General features: G+C 45.1%; 1 pseudogene; it reads left to right on the plus strand.

Annotated features, from left to right (window-relative positions):
- The first annotated feature begins 7,173 nt into the window (after positions 1-7,173).
- LOC141980874 (olfactory receptor 52E2-like) lies at positions 7,174-8,111 on the plus strand (annotated as a pseudogene).
- The last annotated feature ends 2,124 nt before the right edge of the window (positions 8,112-10,235 follow it).

The raw sequence follows: 10,235 nt of genomic DNA on the forward strand, positions 1-10,235 counted from the left end.
CCTCCTGAGGTCTCTTCCAACCCTAATATTCTGTGATTCTATTCTTCTACATGGAATGCCACTACATGGCCAGTGATCACTGCTCAAATATATAACCAGAGCTCCTTAAGCACCTTCCTAGAGATAGATCCAGATAGTGCTTGGTTTGCAAGGAGGCTATCCTCTTTTGGGATTTGCCATGAAGATGGAGATGGTGACCTACGGGATGAATGGCTCTCAAGATTCTGTTTCAAAAGGTCTGGTGTTCCAGTAATGTGTGTGAGGCTAAGGTCTGACAAACAGTAAGATCAGGTGACATTTGCTGAACAACGAATACGAGACGGACATTTTAAAAAGGTCACTTATTGCACCTGTGATGGGTAGCATTGAAATCATTCTTATATTTTCCATTTATCTATACTTTGGCTTGTTTTTCTTTTGTCGTAGAGACCAGAATGCACTCTTTTCCAGGACATGGATTTATGTTTTATATAAAAATACAAAATTAGATCTCACAGAGCTCTCGTTTTTTTGATATATTGCTGTGATATGCTGTAGCCCAAAGCAACACCCTGGCACTCCAGATTTACCTGTGTTTTAAATTGCAACAAATCTTGTCCAAAATCTGTCATGTGAAGTGTCAGTGGAAAAGTTAGCATTTGCTGAACATGCTAACCCCATCTGTATGCATGTACCATTTTTGAATCTGATGTTATGTATATTGACTCTGGCTCTGTATTTCAAATGCGTCTGCTCCTTTGGTAACTGCCACAAGATACTTTACGTCCACTCTAGCCAGCACATTGTGGATGAACCATTCAAAGTATTGCCCCATTAAGAAACAAAATAAGCAGTTGAAGAAGCCTGTACACACCTGATGGATTTTCCTTTGACTGTTCTAGTCAGGATATGGGAATAGCCCCTGCTATGACTCATCAGAGCATGTAAGGGTATGTGACCAGCTCATGGGACACTGGACTCCCTCTTGTGCCTGACCTTATTCACTAAGTGTGCTGGGGGCTTTGTTTTGGCCAATGAAGTTCCCTCCACAAGGCAGAAGTTATAACAGGGAAAATCAACATCATCGCCTTGCTGCATTCCCCAAGAACTCAGCACCTGGAAACACCGTTGGAACAAAGGACTGAACTGAGGCTGTGGTCCCAGGCTGAAGGGATTTCTAGCCTGTGTATGAAAGACGGGTGGACTGTTTGTCCCATCAGGGTGAGACACTTCTTGATTCAAATTCTGTCTAGTGTATCAAACTTAGATTGCAATTTTATTTATTTCATAGGTAGCCAACTTCGATCTGTTCTCTATTACTTATAATCACTTAAAATCCATATTGCCATAGTTTTTTTATTAATTATTATTATTATTATTATTATTTTATTACCTATACCAGTGTGTTTGAAATGCAAAAGGGAAATCTGCTCAGGAACCAGGGCTGGTGAATTGGCCTCTCCACACTGAGGAAGATGGAGAGTGGGCAATAAACTTACACCCATGAGGCTTCTGACCAGGTCAAGACTATACAGCTCTGGGGTCCTCAGCTGGGAGCTTGAGGGAACTGGCTTCAGACTCTCTATTGTTGGTTCATGAGTTGCTAGTGAAAGCATTCATGTACCTGCAGCTGGGTGTGTCCCTGTCTGTGTATGGCTGTGTAAATGCAAGACCTGCAGATGTTTACAGCTTGTCACAGCCCCACGTGTGAGAGGGGGCCCAGATTGCTATGCCAGAGGGTTTAGCAGTACCCCAGTTCCAGGTTCCACCCCAGGGAAGTCCATCACACACACACAGTGAACAGGCCCGGCTAGACTGCGAGTCTATTTCCTTCTTGTCATGCACTCAGTTATTGATGGAAAGTCAGTGGTTATGGAAGGGAGAACAGGACTCCTGGGTTCTCTCTGTCATTCTCTCCTGGCCTCAGCCAAGTCATGTTTCCCTTTGTTTTAGTTTTCCTATCTATATAATTACTTTTCTTTGCTAGGTGTTTTCAAGATCCTTCAATGAGAGGTGATGTAAAGTATTGTGATAGTTACTGTGACTAAGTGGGAATGTTCTTAATGTTTTCTCTGACTACTGTGTGAGTGCCTCAGTTTCCCCTATGCATTTCTTAAGTATCTAGGTGGTGAGATAGGGGTGTGTGATTGTTGCAGAGCCCTAGAGGGCTAGTGTGATGCCGTCTGCACAGAAAATTGCCGACACCCTGTCCCCTGGCAGTTAATGGCCTTGGCCCCTCCCCTGCAAGGTGCCAACTGAAGGTGTTGTGGAACAAAGAGATTAGGTGGCCTCCTGTCCTGGGAAAGAGACAAAGTCCAGAGGAGGGGCTGGAGGGAGTTTCATTTTGGAGCTGGCTGGGGAGACAGGGGTGGGGGAAATAAAGAGGCCCAGAACCGGTCTAGGCTCCTCATCCCTCTTCTGTTTTACTGGCTGGCTGAGAGTCATGGTGAATCATAGGAAGTTGGGTGAAAGGCCCTGACTCCCCCACACTCCGTGACAGTTACTGATGAGAATTACTTATCTCTGATACCGTAGTGATTGCCCCATGTGCCTGCAGGAAGTATTCATGTCTCCCCTCATCCTTCTCCAGATATCTCTGTCTACTATCCACACATCCATGCTGGTCATTTACAAGGTGCCAGATCCAATAAAGAGCTAGGCATTATCCCTAATTTTCTTAATAATCAACTATCATTTTTAAATATACAAACAAATGCAAAGAGCCAATTCCTCTGTGACCCAGAGTTCTCATCTCCCTTTGGGAAAGTCCTTTAATTAATGTTTACTTCTAAAGCAGGATAAAAGATTCCAGAAATGCAGACAGGCTGGTCTCCAGTTTCTCTCAGAATCTCGTGTATCCACTAGAGACTAAGCGAATCCCACTGGGATTGCACAGAGCTATATTATAAACCGTGAATACTCCTGTGTTGACTCGCGGTGCAAGATGCTGCCACAGATGCTGGAATGAGAGAGGTGTGGGACACAGCAACCGGAGGGGGATTCCCAGAGAAGACGCTTCCCTCTCAGAATTCGCAGGTACCCATCTCCTGCTGAGGAGTTCACCTGCTCAACAAACACCATGCAACGCGGGCATCATAGGATAGAGTGTAAGTCTGGGGCCCTTTCTGCTCTTCACAGCCATTAAACATCCCAGGGACCTTGCCAGAAGGTGTGAGTTTGCTCCAGTATCACTGGCCAAAATGTCATTCCTTTCTGTGCACCCCCGCCTGACCCAGCTGATGGCCTCCAGCCCCCAGCTGGCTGCATTTCAGTAGCACAGGGGACCCTTCATGTTTAAAAGTGTTAGTACATGTACAAATAATGTCACCTCCTCTTCTTGCGTCTCAGGGTTCTGTCTGTTAATGGAGGTGGAGAGGCGGTAGAGGAGGAGGGTGTTACCTGGTTTTACCTGCTGGAAAGCATGGAGGTACAAGGAATCCTAACTGAAACAATTATAAAAATTATTCAACACGAGTAAGACATTTTCTCTCCTAGCTTTATTCGAGAAGTTGGCTAAACTGTTATGCCTGAAGCTTTTTTAAAAAAAACAACCCTATGCAGCTGGAAGTAGACACCCAGCGTGGCAAATTTCAGTCCAAACCATTAAAGTCTGGCAAACTTATAAGCAACTGAAAATCCGGTCTTCTAATTGCAGGTGTCAGACAGCCTTATCTCGTGGTGCTGCCACCTAAAATACCCAATCCATTTGTGAATCCCATTCAGCTATGCACTTTGCTCCAATAATCATAGAATCATAGAAGATAAAGATTGGAAGAGATCACAAGAGGTCATCTAGTCCAAACCCTGCTCAAAGCAGGACCAATGCCAACTAAATCATCCCAGACAGGGCTTTGTCAAGCTGGGCTTTGTCAAGATAACCCATTCCAGTACTTCACCACCCTTCTAGTGAAACAGTGTTTCCTAATATCTAACCTAGGCCTCCCCCACTGCACTTTGAGACTATTGCTCCTTGTTCTGTCATCTGCCGCCACTGAGAACAGCCGAGCTCCATCCTCTTTGGAACCCCCTTTTAGGTAGTTGAAAGCAGCTATCAAATCCTCCCTCATTCTTCTCTTCTGCAGACTAAACAATCCCAGTTCCCTCAGCATCTCCACATAAGTCATTATTCACTAGGAGGGTGGTGAAGCACTGGAGAACATATCCAAAGCTTTGCTAAAGTCAAGGTATATCATGTGCACCGCTTTTGCTATATTTACAGACACAGTTATCTCATCAAAGAAGGCAACCAGGTTGATAAGGCATCCAAATATTGCATCAGCCCTTTTTGCCACAGCATCGTGCTGGGATCTCATGATGTCCACGGTGACCCCAAAATCCTTTTCAGGGTCCCTGTGTTCCATAATGCAGTGCCCACGTCTTTGGGTTGGACCTGCATTCCCTTTTTTTAGAGGATAACTTTTCATTTGACTGTCTTAAAACATATTGTATGTATGGGCCCAGCTGTACAAACACTTCAGATAAATCGTTAATCCTACATTGGCCTCCTCCTTGTAACCACTCTGCCAATCTTTGGGTCATCACAAATTTTATCTGCAATGATTTTCTTTTTTGCTCCCAGGTCATTGATTACAATATTGAATAGCATCTGGCCTAAAACTGATTTATGTAGAACCCCAGTGGATATATCTCCTTTTGCTGACAATGGCCCATTGACAACTGCTTTCTGAGATCTATCAGTTAACCAGTTTTTTGTCCATTTTACATGTACTTTATTGATATTTTACAGTGTTTATTTTTTATCAGATTGTTTTCCGCTACTAAACAAATATTTTCAGAAATCAAAGTCTATTGCATCTCCATGGTTCCCTTGATCAACCATATGTGTACTCACATTAAAGGATGAAATGGGGTTGATTTGACAAGACCGGTTTTCCATAAACGCCATTTTTGGCTAGTATTAATTATATTCCTAGGCTTTTTTTTCAAATATTTCAGCTTTTCCATTGTTCCTTAATCTTGTCATTTATTTTAACTTTCCCTTTATTATTTTAATACTATACTTTTAACTCAGTACTCTCCTGTATTTTTTTTCTCATTCTGCTGCTGCCCGATTTTGTACTTCTGGTTCAAAATGAGATGTATTTTTGATCCGTCAGTAAGTATTTCTGGTGTTCGTAACTATAAGGTTGTACTATAGATACTGTTTAACACCCTCGTTGACCGCTGATTGACTGGAACGAATTTCAGCACTTCAGGTGATGTGAGTACCTCATACTGCTTCTTTCCAGAAAAGAACAAAGCTGTTGGGAGTAGAATTGAGAAAAAGGGAAGGATCCACTCAGAGGCTGGACTTTTCAGTCAAGGTACCACTGTTTATTGAATCAGAGTTGCTAGAACCTTGCAAACTGTACTACCCATTCCCCTGCCTCCCTAACCCTGAGGAGTCAGCCCAGATGTTTACTTGTGTTACCCCTTTATTGTAAGCATTAGCCCTCCCTCTACCCAGGTGGGCAGAACCAATCTCGGTCTTGGCCCAATAAATGTTTTTTAATTACGCTGCCACATTCTTTGTGCCTGTTGATTGTTTATTCCTGTCCTGACCAGTTTGCCTTATGGGGATAATTTCTGAGCACTTGGATTTGATCTTGTGCAGGTGTGCATGCATCACAGGACTTTCCGTGCTTGTGTCTGCTGGCCCTTACCAGGCAGACTTGAGCATTTTGCCTTTTATCAAGCTGTGATTACAGGGCTTCCTGTTATGCACCTTCTGCTAGCGGCTTGCCAGCCAGCATTTACTCTTGACAGTTTACCAGATAGGGCTCATACCTGACCAAAGCAGCCCCCCACAAAAACTATTTCTTGAACATTTTTACCTTTTCTCCATCATAAGCAAGTTGACTTTTCCCTTTAGAAATTGGTATGATCATTTTATAGAATTTCTTTAGTTCTTTATCTTCTTAATAACCTCATTTTTGTGATCCTTAGCCCTAACAAGCATGGATTTTTCCCTGATGTGTTTAACGTCCCTTATCAATTTTCATAACTTCCAATTTGTGTTGGTGGCTATTTACCCTTTCCCTCATGTATTATATATTGCTTTCCTGCTCCCCCTTGCCTCTAATTGCAGCCTTCCCTTTGCAAATGAACCCAGTTTTTAGCCAAAGTTGTCCACATTCTTGACTGTGGAATCATGGACATTTAGCTATCTACTAAACTCATCTTAAAGAACTCCCAAGTTTCATTCCCTTTTTTCTTTCTAAATTTTTCCTCCCAGTTTTCCTGACAATTTGCTTCAGCATTCAGGAATTAGCCCTTTTGCAGCATTCAGTCTCTATAGATATTACTGGTGGGAAATATTTTCTTTTTGTCCATTTGAATGTAATCAGTTCCATTATTTTATTTTGTTCTCCTATATCATATGCCTCCTTCTTTGTCTCATCTCTAAACTAAACAGTCCCAGACTTTTTGGTCTGTCCATTAATGACAACCTTCCCCATTCTCACAGCCTGTCTCAGAAATCCCCTTTCTATCTGCTACATCATTTATAGAGACTGAGTGCCCAAAACTGAGTGCATGTCCAGAGCAGGTATTCTGCATCCCATTCCTTAGGCATCTGAACATTGTCTTTCTTTTGGGCACTGCTGTGAATGAGCAGGTGTTTCTGTATAACTGCTATCAAATGACGGCCAGGTCTTTTCCCCGATGTGTGTTCTAGTTGGGATGTTTCCCCCAGCACATGTCTTGGAAAAAGTTTTTTTTTTCCACTCTCAGATTTTGAGCAACCAGGTGAATGGGAAACTCCCTACAGCATGGATTCTCTAGCTTTGTTTTCATCGGAACAATGATGAATAAACAGTATCTACATTTGTGTTTTCTGATGGTGACTATTAAGGTTTCCCAGACCACAATATGTAGCAATTATTGATGCGTGGAGCAGCATCAGATATGGAATTGGCATTAGTAGTCTCGGTTGTTCATAATTCATTTTTTTGAATGAATGAAAATGTCATTTTTCAATGCATAAAGAGTGACCAATCTGCTTCACCCACGATATCATCCACCAGAAGTGCATGTAGTATCATATTTATATTGTCTCTCCATCCAGGCATTTGTACTTTGGCCGTCACCATAAACCCTGGGCATATAGAAGAAGTCAGGAGAGGAGATACCATTCTACCGCACGTGTAGGAGACACCATTCTCTCTCAGAGTTGGACACCTTCTCCCCTCCTCCATGTCAGATTCCAACACAACCGACTTCACCAACCCCTCCAGCCTCATCCTGATGGGCATTCCTGGCATTGAAATGGTCCATGTCTGGATCTCCATCCCCTTCTGCACCATGTATGCCATAGCCATCTTGGGGAACTGCACCATCCTGTTCATTGTGAAGAGGGAGCCGAGCCTCCATGGGCCTATGTACTATTTCCTCTGCATGCTGGCTGTTAGTGACCTGGTCATGTCCACGTCCACCTTACCCAAAACACTGGGCATCTACTGGTTCAACTCCAGGGAGATCGATTTCAGTGCCTGCCTCACCCAGATGTACTTCATTCATTCCTTCTCAGTGATGGAGTCTGGGATCCTTGTGGCCATGGCTTTTGATCGCTACGTGGCCATCTGTGATCCCCTGAGACATTCCACTATCCTGACACACCCCATGGTGGCCAAGATTGGCCTGGCTTTCATGCTCCGCGGTGGCTTGCTCATATCCCTTGCTGGCAAGGCAATGGCCATATTGCAGAACCAACATCATTCCCCATACATACTGCGAGCACATGGCTGTGGTGAAGCTGGCCTGCACTGACATCCGCATCAGTAGTTACTACAGCCTCTTTGTGGCACTCTCTGTGACCAGTCTGGATATATTTTTAATTGTTGTGTCATATTCAGATCCTAAGGGCCATCTTCAGCCTCCCCAAAAAGGATGCCCGGCTCAAGATCTTTGGGACTTGCGGCTCACACCTCTGTGTCATCTTAGCCTTTCATATCCCACGTCTCTTCTCCTTTCTCACACACCGATTTGCTCAGAATGTTCCCTTTCATTTCCGCATTCTCACTGCCAACGTGTACCTCCTGGAGCCCCCCATGCTAAACCCCATCATCTATGGGGTGAGGACCAAACAGGTCCGGGGCAGGCTGATTCGTCTTTTTACTCATAAAAGGACTTAAAAGTTTTCTCCTGGTGCTCTGGCTTTCAGATCAAGCTCCCTGCACAGCTGGCTGGTAACATGGTGCTGAGCCCTCTTTCCTGAGTCACTTATGAGACAGTCTTACTGTGCTGTGTCAGTGTGACAAACTGGGGAATCAGTCTGTGTACAGCTCCTTAACTCAGAGGGTTACCACCTTTCTAATTGCTGGTAACTGGACCGTGGAGGCCCTGCCTTCTCTCCTGACTCTTCCCCAAGGTCTCACCACTGTTGCTTCCTCCTCTCATCCCTCTCTCACTGCCTGGATCATCTCCACCTCTCTCCCCCCCACACACCCTAGTGGAGCTCCTTCTGCTCCAGCTTTGGACAGGGGCTGCTGCAGCCTTAGCAGGAGCCTGCAGTGTGTGCAGCAAGGATGTGGTGACAGGGCAATCAGGAGCAGAGAGGGAAACCAGGAAGCCATATAAAAGCAGCTGAGGTTTGGGAATAGAGTTATGAAGCAGGCAGGTGAGATTGTGCATCATACAGTTTGTGGGCCCTAAAGCTCAGCTACAAAGTCCTGAGGGAAGGGGGAAGCTTGTTTGGCTTATTTCTTTAACTTTCAGTTCCCTTTTGTTCCTCCTGACTGGGGGCCTGTAGCATCCCCTGTAGCCTGCAATGGGGATGGTCTGGGAGCCCTTTGCCCTGAGCCAGGCCACAGGGGAAGGGCAAGGGATCAGCTTTGAAGCTAGGAGAACAGCTGAGAGAGGCAGAAGGATAAGCCCCTGCATCAGCTGGGAAGGCGGGATGCTGGGCAGAGTCCGGGGTGACTTTGGTAGCTCATAGGGAGGGAGCTAAACAGCACACCTGCCATCAGCCAGCTATTTACACACGTACACAGCATCTTATCTGGAACTACAGGGGCCCCCATTGCCCAGGGGCTGAAGCTGAACAGTGAAGCTGAGTCAAACATGTGCTTCTCATGTTGCTTTTTATCACTTCATCTCACAATTCTTTAGCTTGTCTGCTAGCAGCGTCCTCCCCATGTCGTGGGTGGACTGAAACACGCAACAATAAATTGATTTACCCAAGGCCACACAATGAGTTGGTGACAGAGCTGAGAATAGGAACCAGGAGTCCTGAAACCCCAGCACCATTGCTGTGGCCATGAACTGCCATTGCTCTTTGCTAAAGGGATTTCCATTCACTCCCCTCCCCCCCGCCCCCGGTTCTCGTCACGCAGACAGAAAGCAGCAGCCTGAAGTGCAGGCAATGCAATGTTTATTGGGGTTGGTTCCAAGCAAACATATCCAGAGCTCTACACGCCGCCAGAGTCTGTTTCCCAGGGTTCTGCTCCCAGCTCTGATGCCTTGGACTGTTTACCGCATGCTCCCCTTCTCAGCTCTGATCATGCAAAGCCTGGTCTGTGTCCCTATTGCCCATTCCCTAATCCCATTTCCCATCTCCTCCTCCACTTCCTCACCAGGCCCCAAATATACAAGCAATGCACGCCCTCTGTCCAGCCCCGTGCAACTTATTGTCATGTTGCCTTTTGGAGGGTTGTGAGTCTAGTGTTGTCATCCCACCTCTTTTGTATCTCATGGGAGGGATGAGGAGTGAGGTTGTGCTGCGGTCAGGGACAGGCATTTCTTTGGCCTTTTATTGTTTTATACCTTCCCTCCCATATTCCCTTGCCCCTCCCAACTGGTTGCTTGACCTTGCCTTGAAAGAAGAGCCAGGCAGCATTCCCGTGTGTGCTCATATATTCCATTCCACCCTACCCTGTAACCCTTTAGTGCCATCTCTTAACTCTTTTCACTCCCTCTGCTTGTGGGCATGTCATAAATATAAAGGGAAGGGTAACCACTTTTCTGTATACAGAACTATAAAATCCCTCCTGGCCAGAGGCAAAACCCTTTCACCTGTAAAGGGTTAAGAAGCGAAGATAACCTCGCTGGCACCTGACCAAAATGACCAATGAGGAGACAAGATACTTTCAAAAGCTGGGAGGAGGGAGAAAAACAAAGGGTCTCTGTCTGTCTATATGCTGCTTTTGCCGGGGACAGAACAGGAATGGAGTCTTAGAACTTTTAGTAAGTAATCTAGCTAGGTATGTGTTAGATTATGATTTCTTTAAATGGCTGAGAAAAGAACTGTGCTGAATAGA

This window comes from Natator depressus, chromosome 1 (genome assembly GCF_965152275.1).
Source record: "Natator depressus isolate rNatDep1 chromosome 1, rNatDep2.hap1, whole genome shotgun sequence".
NCBI lineage: Eukaryota > Metazoa > Chordata > Testudines > Cheloniidae > Natator > Natator depressus.